Here is a 17,935-nt window from a genome sequence, read left to right on the forward strand (position 1 = left end):
CTGCCAGATTTCTGTGCTTTGCACTGAAGCATTTGATCCTGGTGACTTCTTGGAGCCTGGAGTCTGTTGTCATTTGGCAAAGTGATGAGTCATACACAAATGGCTTTTGATTTTAATCCAGGTCCAGGTGAGCTGAACCTCTGTAGTCATCTATTTAATGTGACCCTTGGTGACAGCCCCTTCTAGTACTGCATTCTTCCTCTTTATTCCGAATTTTTCTGTTGCTGCCTTCCATTTGATTGTCAGAGTTAAGATCCATCATAGCAGCTCAAAAGTCCATATTTTAGCGAATGTAAGTATTTAAGATTAAGCACAATTAAATGGTTGGGCATAAAAGCTTTGAATTTTCCTTTTGGTCACAAGGAGGTGGGGAAGAGAAGATGGTTGAAATAAAACATATTTGGAAGAGTTGATTAATTTAGTTTTAGTAATGTTTACCTGAACTGTGCTTATGCGTAGTTATTGTGTTGATAATATTGCTTAAAAAACAGGATATTCTTCCTTGGGAAAAATGTTGAAGTTAAATCAGGTATGTCTCTTTCAAAAATTCAGGATGCAGTTTTTGGGTGCAAAAGGTATGTTCAGAATATATTCACTTCTGAGCTTCCAAGGTGAGAATACATGAGAACTGGATGAAAAATGGTGGATGGAAAGCTGGACATGAGCCAGCAATGTGCACTCGCAGCCCAGAAAGCCAGCCATATCCTGGGCTGCATCAAAAGATGCATGGCCAGCAGGTCATGGGAAGGGATTCTGCCCCTCTAGTTCACTCTGGTGAGACCTCACCTGGAGTCCTGCACCCAGCTCTGGAGCCCTCAGGACAGGAGAGGCATGAAGCTGTTGGAGTGGGTCCAGAGGAGGGCCACAAAAGTGAGCCGAGGGCTGGAGCACCTCTGCTATGAGGAAAGACTGAGAGAGTTGGGGTTGTTCAGCCTGGAGAAGAGAAGGCGCTGGGGAGACCTTATAGAAGCCTTTAAATACTTAAAGGGGGCTTGTAAGAAAGATGGGAAAAAACATTTTAGCAGGGCTTGTTGCGATAGGACGAGGGCTAATGGTTTTAAACTAAAGGAGGGTAGACTTAGACTGGATATAAGGAAGATATTTTTTATGATGCAGGTGGTGAAACACTGGAACAGGTTGCTCGCAGAGGTGGTCGATGCCCCATCCCTGGAAAAATTCAAGTGCAGGTTGGACAGGCCTCTGAGCCTGCTTGTTGAAACGGGGTTGGAACTAGATGAGCTTTAGAGGTCCCTTCCAACTCAAACTATTCAATTATTCTACTCTATGATGCTATGACTTTATGATTTTATGAACTGGTTTTGTAAAGCTCTGTTCTTAGCATGATTAGCATATAAAAAAGAGAAAAAATGAATCAAACTGTGCTTCAAAATATCTGAGTTGAATTGCTTTTGAAGACTTGCAATTGCATGTAGTTTTAGTAGCTTAGCTGATGACAGGAAAGGAAAGATGTTCTCCTATCCTAGAAAGTTTGGCTGAAGAGTGTGGGGGAACCACGGTCATGTGGTGAGCCCTCCAGATACTCTGGGCCTGACTCTTGATAGCCTGCAATGGAGCAGGCATCAAGGTCACAATGAGGCCTGCATTAACTGCGATTAGCAAGACAGACAAGATCTTGAGGAGGAGTTTGGTGAGCGTGGCTGATAACGTCGCACGAATCAGAGACTGACAAGTACACGTGAAGGGCATGTGGACAGTGTATGCGTCCAATCACATTAGAACTATTGCGTGGCAAGGAACTATATAAACATGGGTTTGTAGGGCAATAAACTGTCTTTGTCTGATCATATTGATCGTATGATGAGTCCTTAATCCCGCCGCGACAGAAGAGTATGTTGAAATGAAAATGCTTGTTTTGCTTACCTTCTCTTGGATAACTCTCCCCAACAAGGACTCCAGAAAAGTTCTGAGGTAGTTTACCAATGGAAAGCAAAATACTCTTATATGTTAGTTCATGCAGTCAACATGTAGTAGTGCCAGCAACTTTGGTTCTGATTCCTTTTAAACAAAGGGAAAGAAGCAAAAGTGTTAGAAAGCACAATATGGATGGACTTTGCTAGTAGTGACCTATGGCATTGGATGTATTTCCTATTTGAAATACAGAAACTGAGTTAGATTCCTCAAAATTACTGCAAACTAGTTTATTTTGAAGAAAAGTAATTTATTTTTCAATACCTAGAGAATTTCTTCTAGTATGTTTCTCCTTAATTTTATATCATTGGTATTAGAGGAAGTACATTACCTTACTTAACCTCTCCGAAATGATTAGTTCCATTATTTATTAAACTGTACTTTCCCATAGTGTTTTTTAAATTGAGACTAGAAATAACATAAAAGTTCTAGGTAATTCTAATAAATTGTAACTGCTCATTTTTATGATGAACTGGTATTTGAGAAATATTTCAGTGTTACACAGCTGTGCCTTTTTCTAGTAAAAATTCTTTGGGACCTGCAAACCAAAATAGTTTAAGTTTCAAAGCTGTGTGGCATGGTCTATAAATGGGAGCTTCCTTAAAGTCCCTCAATATTGGCTTGAAAGAAAGAGAGTTTCATAATGAATTTTCTTCTTCTTTATTCTCACACTCTTAGCTCCATTTAATTTTACTTTTAAATCTGCTCATACTACACAGCAATGAGCTCTCTCCACAGAGTGCAGAAGAAACAGTCTGCATTAGCATGTAAACACGAAGGGCATTTCCAAAGTTTTCTTGTATTTTTTCTCTCTCTTCCCTTTTAGGTTCATGCTTACTGGGATTATCAAGATGAAACAGAAGAGATTTATGATAAATTAAAACTAAATTTGCATGCAAGCTGTGAGCTCATTACCATGGGCAAATAACCAGCCTCGTTCGCTTTGTGAAGTCTCTGTTATTATGACTTTCAGGAGTAGCTGCTTGGATGGCCCTTGGAGCATTGTGCATGCCACTTTTCATTCCGCATAAGATTTTGAGAAACATTAGAAGGAGCTGCTCATATGCTATTTGGAAAAGCCTGGTCAAAACCTGAGCTCTTATTTATTTATTTTCTGGATAACACATCTGTCTGCGTGTGCAGGATTGCTTTGCTCTTATTCCAAGAGGAGCTTACCTAGTATCAACATCCTGTTGTGACTGTGATCTGGCCATTACCTGTATTAAAGCTGAGCTAACAAGTGGAATTCCAGAAGAGGCAGAAGGGCCACAGGAGAGCACAGGATGGCATTTGCGAGGCTCAGTGCACTTCTTTTGGTTCAAGTAGCAACAAACCTGGCAGTCATTTAAGCACCCTGGACAAAAGGGCTTTGAACAAGTCCTTTCAATTGGTCTTTTTTGTTTTTTATGCTGGCTTAAGTGATTTCTCTCCTTAATGTGCTTACTCTGTGGTATGTATACTACCTCTCATTAATCAACAGCAATTTCATTTATCAAATGATTTTCAACAATCATTCTTTTGTACTAATTACACTTCTACTAACTGTTTTTCCTTGATTTATCATGTTTTTATTAATGAGCCAGTGATGTTACGTTCATTTTTCTTTGAGCTCTATTTGAAAAGTTTCGTTTCCTTTGCATGCTTTCCCTCTTTCTTTAAAAAAAAAAAAATCCCTTATCTGTAAGTATGAACCAAATAGCAATATTTTTAAATACTTTAATGCCAGAAGCACCTTTGATCCTGCTACAAACCATTGGCAAACTGGAGACTTACCACCAGTAACTCAATTGCTACAGGGAGACGCAGTTAGATACACAAACTACTGGGAGCTGAATTCTGCAGTGTCCTGAGCACCTCCTATGAAGTAAGAAACGGAGTCAGCTCTTGATCAGCAGTTTGTGGATCTCCACACAGAGAAATCCAAAGGAAAGCTGTGCCTCAAAGCACTTTCTCATTTGGCGCAATTCAAATATATGTAGTTTCTTACTAGGTGACTTTGGAAAGTAATTTTAAAATGCTTCATTAACAACTGTGGAAAGCAACATGACTATCAAACAAACACTCATCTTTGCAAAAGACTTGTTAGTTATTGTAAGGGAAAAGGTTTATTTCTGTTTGAAAAAAAAAGAATTCTTCCTTAGTCCCATTCCTATCACACCAAGGTGGAAATTTGTCCCAATTTTAAAGGCTTGGGAAAAGTTTATACTGCTACAGTTCAAGTGGTTTAAGGCCTTTTTCTGGCTGCGCTTGTATTTCAGTTTTCACGTGTTAGAAAGTTATGTTCTCCAGCCTTATCTGCTATGAAAATTATCTGTTACCTAACAAAAGCTGTAGGCAGTGAATAAAATTAAAGAAATGTTAAAAACAGTTCAAATGCAAATATAGGCAAGGTCATATCACGTTTTGCACTGCTTCAGGAACAATGTGTAATTCTAGCTCAGAATCGTATTCTGCACTCTACATCACGTGGACGTATGGTGATGATGTGCAGCACCACACAGAAACAGTGAAAACAAAACATATTCTGCTTGTCACAAAAGTGTGAGTCTTCAGGAGGCAATGCCAAATGATTTGTTTATCCATTTAGGATTTTTCATAAGTGCTGAGCTTTAAACTTTTTTGTGTAGTAGTCTTGGAAGAAAAGGACTTTTTTCCCCATGTTAGCATTAGTTATGTTCATAGATATTCAAAAAGCAAAAGTGATTCATCTCGTGGAAAATACGGAAGAAGATTATCCTAAAAAATGTTCCTATTGTCAGTGGGCTTTTAAAATCAGCTGATGTGTGTGGAAACGTGTACTCTTTCATGACCTGCTTTAGGACTGGGGATGCCATTCTTTCTCAGCTAAAGAGTAAACATCAGTTTTCATTCTGAAATGTCATTTAGGCCACATTCACAACACAATAGGTTTGCATTTATATGTAGTAATGGACATAATGAATAAAACACTACTTATTATGTTTTATACTTACTGTTTCATGCTATATGCAACATGAGGAGACAGGAGGGGCAGGGTTTAATTTGAGGTTAAGACAGCTAAATATAGATGTCTGTGTTATGTTAATACACTTTCTACTCAACAGCCAGTACAGTCAGTGGAGCATAGAGCTTTATTCATCTGGCTAGCCAGTAGATGACACCTTTTTACATTGAGTTTTATGACATTATTTAAGCTCTGCTGTCTGTATTGACTAGATCTCTAGCAACTACCATGGCAGTTGAAAACACTTAACTCACCTATAGACATGCAAATCTAAGTATCTTATTTAGCAACCTTTCCATCATCAGTATCTATGAAAGTTGTTGTTTCTACAGTACTTTCTTCTGTTGATTTCCATCTGCAGACCATTGTAAAGATGACAAATGTTATCCTCCATTCAGGAACAGGAAAGGACCAATAGAGAGATTGAGTAATTGGCTCAAGATCACTTATCTGTAACAGACTGCTATGAGGTTTTGTATGGGGTTTGATGTTCAGAGGGTCAAATAATCATATTTGCTAGCTATTCACAGCATTCACGGTCTAATGACTTACAGGCACTCAGACATTCACAGTTTCTGAAAGCAGCAGAGACAAATGAGGAAGCTCTCAAATTACTCAAAGCACATCAGCCTTTACTGTTCATTGGATGGACTCTGACTTTGTAACATTTTGTTTGTAACCTTATGTCTTCCACCATTTTGTCTTCATGCGTCTGCTTTATGGCATATTTATGTAAAACACTCCCTATAGTGCCAGCTTTCAGATTATTTTGACCATTAAGCCTGTTTCTCATGAGAATTACATCAGACTTTCAGTTTAAATTCAGAAAGCATTTAAACTTGTGTTCAATTAATCCCTCTTTAGGACATTTTTTGATTCTCATGTTTAATCAATATTTAAGTGCTGCACATGTGCATAAAGTTTTATTTGTGAGGTCCACAGCTGATAGCATAAATGGACTTTAAAGTTACTTGAGGAGCTGGTGGAGAGGAATCCAGAAGAATGAGAGAGGAAAAATAATAAAGAAAAGGGTAAAGAGCAAGAGAGATAGAAGGGGAAAATCTTTCCCTGGTGGCCAGTTGGGAAATGAAGTGGTCGGGTCCCCAGAATAACATCCTCCTCTCTCGCATGTCCTCTCCAGGGCAACAGTGCAGCAGGTGGTGATAACCATGATGATTTTTTCAGCCATGCTTTTTCCCTGGTAGTGTGTGGTTTGCCTCAGGACCTGGCCAAACTTCCTGTTTTTTTCCTGTTTATGATGCTTTTGGCACTGATGGGAGCATGCTTAATTAGGTGCAAGTCTTATCACAGAATAATAGAATCATAGTTTGGAAAAGACCTCTAAGATCATCAAGTCCAACCATCAGTGCCAAAACACCATGCGTACTAAACCATGTACTGAATTGCTATGTCTACACATTTTTTAAACACCTCCAGGGATGGTGACTCAACCACCTCCCTGGGCAGCCTATTCCAATGTCTGACCACTCTTTCAGTAAAGAAATTGTTCCTAATATCTAATCAAAACCTCCCCTGATGAAACCTAAAGCCATTGCCTCTTGTCCTATAAACTAGTTACATGGGAGAAGAGACCAACATCTGCCTCACTTCAACCTCATTTCAGGTAGTTGTAGAGAGCAAGAAGGTCCTCCCTCAGCCTCCTCTTCTCCACACTAAACAGCCCCAGATCTGTCAGCCACTCCTCCTAGGACTTGTTCTCTAGAACCCTCACCAGCCTCATTGCCCTTCTCTGGACATGCTCCAGCACCTCAATGTCTTTCTTGTAGTGAGGGGCCCAAAAGTGAACGCAGCACTCCAGGTGCGGCCTCACCAGGGCCGAGTACAGGGGCACGATCGCCTCCCTGCTGCTGCTGGTCACACTATTCCTCATACAAACCAGGATGTCATTGGCCACCTGGGCACACTGCTGTCTCATGTTCACTGGCTGTCGACCAACATTCCAAGAACTCTTTCCGCTGGGCAGCTTTCCAGCCACTCTTCCCCAAGCCTGCAGCGTTGCATGGGGTTGTTGTGACCCAGGTGCAGAAGTCTGCGTTTGGCCTTGTTGAAAGTCATACAGCTGGCCTCGGCCCATCTATCCAGTCTGTCCAGATCCCTCTGCACAGCCTTCCTACCCTTAAGCAGCTTGACACTCCCGCCCAACTTGGTGTCATCTGCAACCTTCCTGAGGGAGCACTCAATCCTCTCATCCAGATCATTGATGAAGATGTACAAGACCGGACCCAAAACTGAGCCCTGGGGATCACCACACCAATTTGTTGCTGAGTTTGGGCATGCAAGTGGTGGGATAATGCTTCTCAGCAATTTGTGACTTTTATCTGCAATGATATTCACAGTCCTGCATTCTAGCAGTATAAATTAAAAGCTCCAAAACAAGGGATAGGGAAAGGGGGTAGAGCAGGTGATTCTCATGCCAGGGGAAGTACCTTCCCATGAGAATCTGCCATAGCTACAACATTGCGGTTGGCAGGTGCTTCGCATGAGAATCTGCCATAGCTACAACATTGAGGTTGGCAGCTGCAAGGCTGTGAGAACAACAACATGAGAAAAACAGTGTGGGAATAAAGGGGAGAAAATACTGCCACATCAGTTTAGGTGAGAGGCTGCAGAGCTGGAAGTGAAAGTCAGACTACAGAATTGCAAATGGAGGGCCCTAAGCATTACAAAGGTTAAGAAACTTAAGGCACTGTGCAGTAGAAGTGTATGTCCTTAAAGACAAATACCCATTCAGGTGCACCCAGAAATGGGAATGTTTTTCCAAGCTGAGGTCTGTGTAAACTGCATTATAGAAGGGGCTCAATTTTAGTCAAGTAAACAGTGACCTACTTCATCACAAAGCGTCTTACACTACCTGTTGGTTTGATATCAACTGTTATCAGTGGACAAAAGGTGTCTGAGTGTGGTGTTAATACTCTGAGGTCTACCTAGATCTCTTCTCTACATTTTGATTTCTGTGAAGTGGAAGACCTTGGACAGGAAAAATCAAGTGGAAATCAGAATTTGCAGAGTTTTTCCACAAGTAACATGTAGGAATTCACTCAGCAGTCCTTCACACAGATGAAATATTACAGGTCTGGATAATCACTGCAATGTTTTTAGTTACCTGTCTATTTACGTGTGGTTTCATTTAGTATTTTATTTATTAGTATAAAAAGCATACTGCTTTTAATTTGACAATTCCAAAGTATTGTTGCTGATTTACTGGCAAATAATAACACATGAAGACAATAAAACAAAAAGTCAAAAACATTTATACTTTGTAACAGTAATTTGGAATTGCATCACCTTTCAACACAAACATTGTTACATTTTACCTATTAAATGTTATTCTGAATCTATTATGCTATCTTGAGCTATGCATGTCTGTGGCTTTTACTAGCTTCATCAATGTACAAGTTAGCAGACTATTTCTGAAAACATCTTTATTAGTGCAGACTCTTTTCCATTGAGCTGACTGGTCCACAGAAGTCAGCAGAATGTTTTGGAGATCTCCAGTTCCCAGTTTTGAGACAATATTCAGACAGAAGAAAAAAGTCTGATACTTGCAAATGTCAGTGATTACACTTTGAGAAGCAAGGATGGAAAGATTATTAAAGGTTTACAGAGAACTACATTTTGACAGGATATTACATTTTTGGTCATAGCATCTTGCAAAGCATAGCAGAGTTTTCAAAAGTATTTACTTTTGCTCTCAACCTGCCTTCAAATGCTGTCAGTTATTTTCCAAAGACTGCAGTTGACCTCTAACCTTGGAACTGTTGTACAATTCACCAAGTGTATAGTTCCTAGTCTTGGGATAGATTTGGAATCAAAGTCCATTTTTCTAAGGAGTATTAAACATTAATGTTACAGGTTTCTTTCCACAGAAATTTGAACTTACCATTTGTATTGACAGTAATGTATAGATGGTTGGATGGTTACCAGTCTGCTATATGGTACCCTGGATACGTCATTGAAGTAAATGTCCCAAATTTTTGTGTTAATCCAGGAGATATGTGTAACAGGAAGTGCATGACTCAGTAAAGTTGTATTAGCATCCCAAAACTTGTTTGATAAGGCATATTGAGACTACTGATGTTAAGCATACCATCCAGGTGCACTGAGATATCCTTTCAGAGGATGATAGAAACAACAGGGTTGAAGGGTGGAATTGCACTGCCCTGACTCAGGGACAGTAATTTAGGGATGTTGCTGAGGGTTTTTCTACTCCAATGCAGAGCTACTGACATTCTCAGAGTATGATTCATCTTATCTGAAGTGGAGGGTAAAGCACCTGTTGGTGCTTCTTGCTTTCCAATAAGTTAAACAAGGACAAGGGTGGATGTGTGAAGAGAGAGAAAAAGAGGTTGATTTGGGGACAAATATAAAGTTATAGATGCTCTTTGACATTTTAGATAGGTAACTCATGAGAGTGCTTCAAGAGACTGTTCATAAAACATACAGATGTCTAACAACACTTTCGAGACAACATGTTATCTGGGTAACCAGTTAGTCAGGGAGACTTTGTGAGTATCATGGGTGTTGCATTTACTCCATCCATAGCTGAATAGTAGGTAGTTTGCGTGATCCCTTGAAATTAGCTTTACTAAATTTAGACAGTCTACTGTGAGTTGTGCTTACCTCTGAATCATAAGTGTATGAATCATGATTGAGCTGTTTTAAAAACACTGTCAAATAAAAGCATCTTCCAGACTACCAGCCATCCAAATTGCTAGTTTTCATTTTACTGGCCATTTTGCACATCTACTTGGGATGAAATAAGAAAAGAAACACTAAGATAATGACATATCAAGTTTCATTAAAGTTTCCTTTTCTTGTTTCTTCCCGTCTCTCCACTATTATTTACTTTGTCTTTCTTCTAAATAAGGAATTTTTCTTTGCAGGAAGTTAGCAAGCAAAGCAGACATTAGCTCTGATGAATATTTCTACTTAACACCTGCTTTGTGGAAGTTCAGTGATACAAATGGGTTCATTTACTAAGGTAAGAATAACCTGATTTCAAAGATATTGCACATTTTCTGTCCTCGCAGACTTCATCAGACTGGTTTGCTAAGGAGAGGCTTATATGAACTTCTAAATGAAAGCAGAATATTTAGACGTAGTAAAATTTGAAACCAATGTCATCCGTTTGGCTTTCTGCTGCTTCATGTGAATCTCAAGTAAATATGACCCAATGCACACCCTTCCTGTTAAACCTGGCAAAGTTACAGCCAAAATAAATTGCATAGACAGAATGTTAGTGATTTTTTTTTTTTAGTTAACCATAACAGACTCCTCTAATAAATTGTCATCAATATTTTCTAAAGATTTTTATGTTATGAAGAAGAAAAACCCACATAGTGTGGAAAAATTACGAGTATTTTATTAAGGTTCTATTATTTCTGTTACATTCTGAATTTTTCATTTTGAAAGTTTTGCCTTGGATATAGATATCCTTTCTTTATAAAATGGCTAAAATGACCAGCTCCCACCATAGAACACAATTGTCTACACAATAACTAAAGATATGTAGACACATCTGGAGGATGGATGTTTCAAGATAAGTATACTTGACTTTGATAGTCAATAGTTTCAATAGACCTCATTGTCTGCATACTGAGAGTCAGCCTAATCTGACTAATACAAGTTCAGCCAGGTGCTACTCTTGATTTGCTATCAAACCAAGTAGATGCTCCTTCTGAGATTGCTAAGGATCTCTGATTAGGAGGTATAACATAACATGAATAGATACCATATGGATGTGTGCTCTCTCTCCATTGATTACTGGGCTATAGCAGAAGCTTAGGCTTGACCTTTGACCTTTGCATGGTGTCATGGTTTAAACCCAGATGACAACTAAGCCCACCCAGCTGCTCGCTCACTCCCCCTCTGTGGGATGGGAAGGAGAATCGGAAGGGTAAAAGTAAGAAAACTTGTGGGTTGAGATAAAGACAGTTTAAGAGGTAAAGCAAAAGCTGCAGGAAAGCAGGGCGCCATCATGCATAACAGCTCCTAGGGAAGACAAATGCTATAGCTCTGAACGTTCTCCCTTCCTCCTTCTTCCCTGCAGTTTTTATTGCTGAGCATGACATCATATAGTCAGTTGGGGTCAGCTGTCCCTGCTGTATCCTCTCCCAGTTTCTTGTGCGCCCCTAGCCTACCCACTGGTGGGATGGTCTGAGGAGCAGAAAAGGCCTTGATATTGTATAAGCACTGTTCAGCAATAACTAAAACATCCCTGTCTTAACAAGACTATTTTCCAACACACAGCTCCATACAAGCTACTATGAAGAAATTTAACTCCATCAGTCACAGTGAAAATCAGTGTAGATATTCAAGGTTAGGCGAGATGAACCTACACCTGTGGAGTCCTGGCTGGACGAGAGGGGACATAGTTTGGTGCCGTTGAGCAACCCAAGCTTTGTATCGGAGATAGGCCTTGAAAGTAGCGAACACGGAAGTAGAGTAGCGAACACGGAACGCTGGAGCAGGGGGACTGCCACGCTGCCGCTTCCTGCCTTAGCCAATTCCGGCCACGTCGCTATTTCATGCCTTATCATCGCTTCCGCATCGAGATGATGCTCTGCACCAATCGTAGCGAGTTGTAGCAATCTTGCCCATATATGGTTAAGGGTAACTAACCAATCAGAGGCTGTAACTGCTTTGCTGTATAAACCTTGTTTTGCTGACTAATGAAGGAGAACGACCATAGTCAAATTGGGGTCATGTCGTTACTTCCGATCTGTCTCCCACTCCAACAAATGGTAGCAGAGGATGGTTAATTTCCCTGCGGCAGGGGATGGTTCATCTTCCTGCAGAATCTCCGAGCCTGCGGTAAGCAGCTAGAGGAGGGGAGTGGGAAAGCAACAGCTGGGAGAGGTGCTGCCTGGGTGCATAGTTGCAGGGCAGACACAGTTTGGCCACCTCCCAGGGCAAAACGGGCCCGGTGCTGCCTAGGTGCATAGTCGCAGGGCAGACACAGTTTGAGGTGACTGCTCGCCTCACAGAGGGCCAGAGCCACAAGCATGGAAGTAGAGGCTGCGGCAACGTTGCTTGTCGGTATCCTCTCCAAGAGAGGGATAGAGACAATGGGAAAACAACTCATGAAGTTGATTAAGTTGGGGCAACGATGGGGTCACTTTGCGGATACCCAGTTACTGTTTTCTGTCTCGGAATGGCAAGAGTTGGGAGAGACAATGTGGGAAAGGATGATAATGGGAGAGGAAAAGGAAGAAAAGGAGATAAAGGCTGTCCGGGAACTTTGGCGAACAGTATTAGAGACTTTAAAAGCTATGAAAGTGGAGTGAGAGGTAGCGTGTGCGGCGACTCAAATGTTAGCTCCTGAGTCCGAAAAGAACAAAGTGCCTAAGCCCGGGACATTGGCACGTTTTTTTGGTCTGCCTGCCGTAAAAGGGACGACTGGGACTACCTGTAAATTGATTGCCGAGATTCGGGCGAGAGCGGAGGGTAATTCAGGCGCTGTTAATAGGGCAGAAGTCCTGCCGGAAGTTGCCGTTAGGGAGACTAAGCAGAGAAATGAGCCTCATCCGGAAGTACTGCAACCCCCAGGGAGAGGGGAGGAGTGGCTAGTACCGCCCACAGAGGGGGCAGGGGAAGAGGTACGACCTACAGCATCGGCCCCTCCTCTTTATCCTCCGTTGCCACCCGCCAGCAAGGCATCTTCACCCTCGACTCCCCCTAATGGCGAGCAAAATGAATTGCATGAAAAGGGAACACGTGATCTTCTGCAATCAGTCCTACAGCGCCTCCAAAAGATGGACTTACGGTTGCAGCATATGTCAACTGCTGCTAGCTCCCCCCAGCGAGAAGATGAGACTTCCTTCCCAAAATGTTTAGTCGGGCCTCTGGCATTGATCAGACCTAGCCGCCGGAGTGGTATTATAAGGGACGCTATCCTGGATGGACAGTGGAGTGCTGCTGCCAACATAGGAAGTACCTCGACGTTAGCCTGTCCTGTGGTACAGACTGACGGTCATGGCAAATGGGAACCACATGACTGGAAAATTTTACAGCAGGCCCGTAATACCATATCTCAATATGGAGTGAAATCTGAGGCCACTCGACAAATCGTCACCTGGATTTATTCCGCTGACTTGATGCGTCCACATGACTGTTGAAATTTAATGCGATTGTTGCTAACCCCTACTCAGTTCTTGGGGATCAGGGTGGACACAATGGGCAATAGATGAAGCGATGAAGCGATGCGGCATCCGAACCAGCAGGACCCTTATTATGGATTAACAGCAGAGATGCTTACTGGACAAGGAACGTACGCTAACCTGGACGTGCAATTAACCTTCCCTGCCAGTATACTTCAGTTGTCGACTCGTCTTGCCCTGGAAGCTTCCCTTGCATTGCCTGGTTTGTCTGCCCCATCCTTCAGGACCGTAGTGCAAGGAGCCACTGAAAGTTACAATAACTTCATTGACCGGCTGTGGGACGCGGTAATGAATCATACAGATTTAAACGATGGAAGCAAACAACAAATGCTTTGGCTACTGGCTTTTGACAATGCCAACAAAGTTACAAAGCAAATACTTGCCAGTCTGCCAAAAGGAGCAGGAGTTGAAGAGATGTTGTCCAGGGTAGAGAGAGCTGGCACACAAAAGCAACAAGAGACAGTTGCTGATGCCGTGCAAGGCGCGGTCAGAGAAGTTGTCTGGCCACTTGCAGCTGTGGTGCAACAAAACAGCGCTTGACAAGTGAGACAGCCATGCTGAGGTAGTTGCTATCAGTGTGGAGAAGCGGGACACATCCAGCGCAACTGCTATGGCGCTGTCTGGTGTGAAAAATGCCCAAAAAATACCCACGCCACAAAACCATGTTCGGGAAACGGGAGGAGGATTGCGGAGAGAGGCCGCGTGCAGAAAGAAATTAATCCTCCAACCAAAACGAGAGTTTTCTGCAACAACATCAAGCTGCAACCAGAAGCAGTTTGGGAATCGACTTGGAGACCACAACAGACGTCATCCTTAATGACACGACCGTACATGAGATTCCTAGCAGCGTGGTTGGGCCATTGGTTAATCTAAACGGCAAAGTAAAAGGACTTTAAGTGGGACGTTCGTCTGCAGGCGTCAAAGGATTATTTATCATTCCTAGAGTTATCGACGCAGACTATGCGGGGCGGATTCACATTAAGGTCCATACCCTTTGTCCTCCTCTATTTGTACCAAAAGGCAACCGAATAGCACAAATTGTAGTGATAAATAACCCACTTGACTATTCTCCAGCGAAAGCTCTCTGTGGAAATCAGAATTTTGATTCCACAAGCCCAACAGTATATTTCACTACGAAGATGGATCACCAACCTACCATGCATGTCGTGTTGAGTCAGAAGAACTCATCAGTACAAATCTACGCAATGCTAGACACCGGAGCTGACGTCACGATCATAAGCACGGTTGTCTGGCCAGAGGAGTGGCCAGTAGGTGCTCCCGCAACAGCTATCGCAGGTGTAGGGGGACACTCTACCCCCATGATGAGCAAATACCCTGTGAGAATAATTTTCCCTGAGGGGCAAGAGGCCAATTTGAAGGTTTATGTTATGCAACTGCTTGGAACTCTTGCAGCCCTAATTGGGCGTGATGTTTTGAGTCAGATTGGAGTCGTGCTGACTACTACTCCTTTTTTTATGGGCACTGGCGAGCAGTCGCCCAACCCACCGCTAACCTGGCTTTCCAACGAACCCGTGTGGGTTGACCAGTGGCCCATGACAGAAGAGCGACTGCAAATAACAAGACAATTAGTAGCAGAACAACTCACTGCAGGCCACATCAGGCCTTCAGTTAGCCCATGGAACACCCCCATTTTCGTCATTCCAAAAAAGAGCGGTAAATGGCGTCTTTTACATGATTTGCATAAAATCAGTGAGCAAATGCAACCCATGGGAGCTTTACAACCTGGAATGCCATCACCTGCCATGCTGCCGGCGGGTTGGCAAGTAATCATTGTTGATTTAAAAGACTGCTTCTTCACTATTCCTTTGCACCTGCAAGACACTCAGTGATTTGCCTTTTCAGTACTGGTTACCAACAAAGCAGCGCCCTCAGAGCGATATGAGTGGGTGGTTCTGCCACAGGGCATGAAAAACTCACCCACGCTATGTCAACTCTGTGTAGCTTGGGCATTAGCACCACTCAGGAAACAATGGCTGAACACAATCATTTATCATTATATGGATGACATCCTTTGCTGTCAACAGGAAGCATTCGACGACCATTCCTTGATGCAGCTGACTACTGTTTTAGCCAGCAAAGGCCTTGTTGTCGCTCCAGAAAAGGTTCAGCGATCTGCACCGTGGAAGTATCTTGGATGGCGCATTTCTGACGCCAAAATCCAACCACAAAAGGTGGAACTAGCAACGAACTTCTGCACGTTAACTGATGTACAGACTTTACTCGGAGATATTCAGTGGGTGTGCAACTGTGCTGGCATTTCCAATGCCGAGATTGTACCGTTGACGTCGCTGCTACGCGGTTCACACCCTAGCACTGAGATCACCCTATCAGAGACCCAGCAAACAGCTTTGCAACACATCGTACAGAAACTTCAAGCAGCCTGGACTGCTAGACGACCCCTAAACCTACCTGTCTTCTCGCTTATTTGCAACCATGAAGAGTTGCCTTATGCCCTTGTTTGCCAGTGGCAAAACAAGAAAGGGGAGACTCGCCCCTGTGTAGTGTAATCGAATAACCCTGATTCTGCCACTGACAAGCCTGCTAAGGGCGGTGATTCATTTTACATATTAGAATGGGTTTTCTTAAGTGTGCAGCTGAAAACTAGTATACAGACACGGTCAGAAGCCGTAGGGGAGCTAATCAGAAAAGGCAGGACGCGGCTAGTGGAAATGGCAGGACAGGAGGCAGAGGACATCAGTATACCTGTCAAGGCAGCAGACTTAGAATGGTGGTTGAGACATGCCCTACCCATACAGGAAACCCTGTTAGGCTATGGTGGGAGGATACATTCCCAACAACCGAAGGGGAAATTGTGGCAAGTCTTGAAGCGTAATCAGTGGCTTGAGAAGTCCAGAGGTCAGGAGAAACCGCTGGCCAAAGGTGTTACAGTGTATACAGATGCAGGCAAGAAGCTGCGTAAAGCAGTCTGTGTCTGGCAGGAAGGGGGCCAGTGGTGTCATCACATGATACAAGGACAGGATGAAGATTCGCTGCAAACCTTAGAACTGACTGCCGTGATCTGGGCCTTAACTGATTGGCTAAGTGAGCCTTTAAATGTAGTAACCGACTCCCTTTATGTGGCTGGAGTGGTGCCTCGAGTAGCAGATGCCTTGCTTAGGGAGACGGTTAACCCTAGATTAGGCAAATAGTTTATCCAGTTGCTGACTGTACTGTCTCAACGGGCCGTGCCTTGTTGTGTCATCCACGTACGTAGTCATCAGTGGGATCTGGGACTAGGACATGGTAATCAGATTGCTGACAATTTAGTTAGTCCCGCATGCCCTATGCCTCCAGTAGACAAGTTTCAGCAGGCCGGACAGAGTCATGAATATTTCCACCAGAATGCGAAGGGCCTGCGAAGACAATTTGGGCTGACAGAGAATGAAGCTCATTATATCGTACAGGCCTGTCCCAGGTGTGGAAACCAGGGTCCAGGAATAGGACAAGGAGTAAACCCAAAAGGTCTGCAGGCACTAGCGCTATGGCAAATGGATGTTACGCATATCCCAGAATTTGGGCAGTTGAAGTATGTGCATGTTACAATAGACATCTTTTCAAAAATTATATGGCCTACTGCTTTACCTGGGGAGAAGGCGCAACATGTTTGTAAGCACCTGCTTGTGTGTTTTGCAATACTGGGAGTGCCTGAAGAAATTAAGACTGATAACGGACCTGCATATGTCAGTCAAAAGCTAAGATCATTTTTATTGACGTGGGGAGTTAAGCACACCACAGGGATTGCACATTCTCCAACAGGGCAGGGACTCATAGAGCATACTCATCGTGTGCTGAAAGGCTATTTAGACAAGCAGTGAGGGATTGAAACAGAAGTGCAACCAAGGTTGCATCGAGCTCTTTTTACATTGAACTGTTTGTGCCTTATGGGTGATCGGGAAGCACCGCCGGTGGTTATACACCACCAGATCCTAAGGTTCAATAGCACGACGACTCTGCCACGGTTTAAAGTAATCTATAGGGACCCGACTACTGGAGAGTGGGCTGGACCAGTACCAGTAATCTTTAACGGTCGAGGATATATGTGTGTTTCCACAGATTGCGGTCCAGTCTGGGTGCCTAGCCAAGCCGTGAAGCCTGATTTGAGTCAACAAGGACAGTTAGCTGAGGAGCAACAAGCGGACTCTCGAGAACAGAACAATCACGTAGAAACAACCTGAACCAAAGAAAAGATATATGAGTAGTTACAGAGAAAATTTTGTCACTGATATCAATTTTGACATTTGTAAAACCTGTAAGTCTCGGATTTTGTGTACCTGTTACACTTGCCAAGGACAGTGGTGGTATCGAACATCGCTTGCAAAGCTTTGGTGTGATCACTGCCTTGTAGAAGAGCGTAGCGTAGCTCGCATTTTAGTTGTTACAGGACACGAGGCAGAAGGAAGTGATAATTATTTTTGTAACCGGACTGGATAAGATTAACAAACCAGAGAGCTAAGACTGTATTGGTAAGCGGTTTTAAATGTAGCTGAAGTAATCTAGTACCTGCTATTTGGACCATTCCTAAAGCAGAGTGGGAAAAGACGAAGGCGCGACGTTTACGTCTGTTTGGAAAGAAACGCCAAAAGAACAAGCGGTTACCCTGTTAGTCGCGCTTCTAAATTGTTGCCAAATAATTGCAGAAGAAGGAGTCCTTCACCGCATTGAGCCCAGACAAAACTCATGGGTTACTTGGGCGAACAAGACAGGTCAATCAGGGTTTTGCTTATTTCTTGCTTCTGCAACAGAACCTTTTCACACTTGCTTAGTAGGTGTACCTAGTTATAATGTTAATCATTTTGCTAACTACAGTATGGGTAGATGTGCG

This window comes from Opisthocomus hoazin, chromosome 8 (assembly GCF_030867145.1).
Source record: "Opisthocomus hoazin isolate bOpiHoa1 chromosome 8, bOpiHoa1.hap1, whole genome shotgun sequence".
Taxonomy (NCBI): domain Eukaryota; kingdom Metazoa; phylum Chordata; class Aves; order Opisthocomiformes; family Opisthocomidae; genus Opisthocomus; species Opisthocomus hoazin.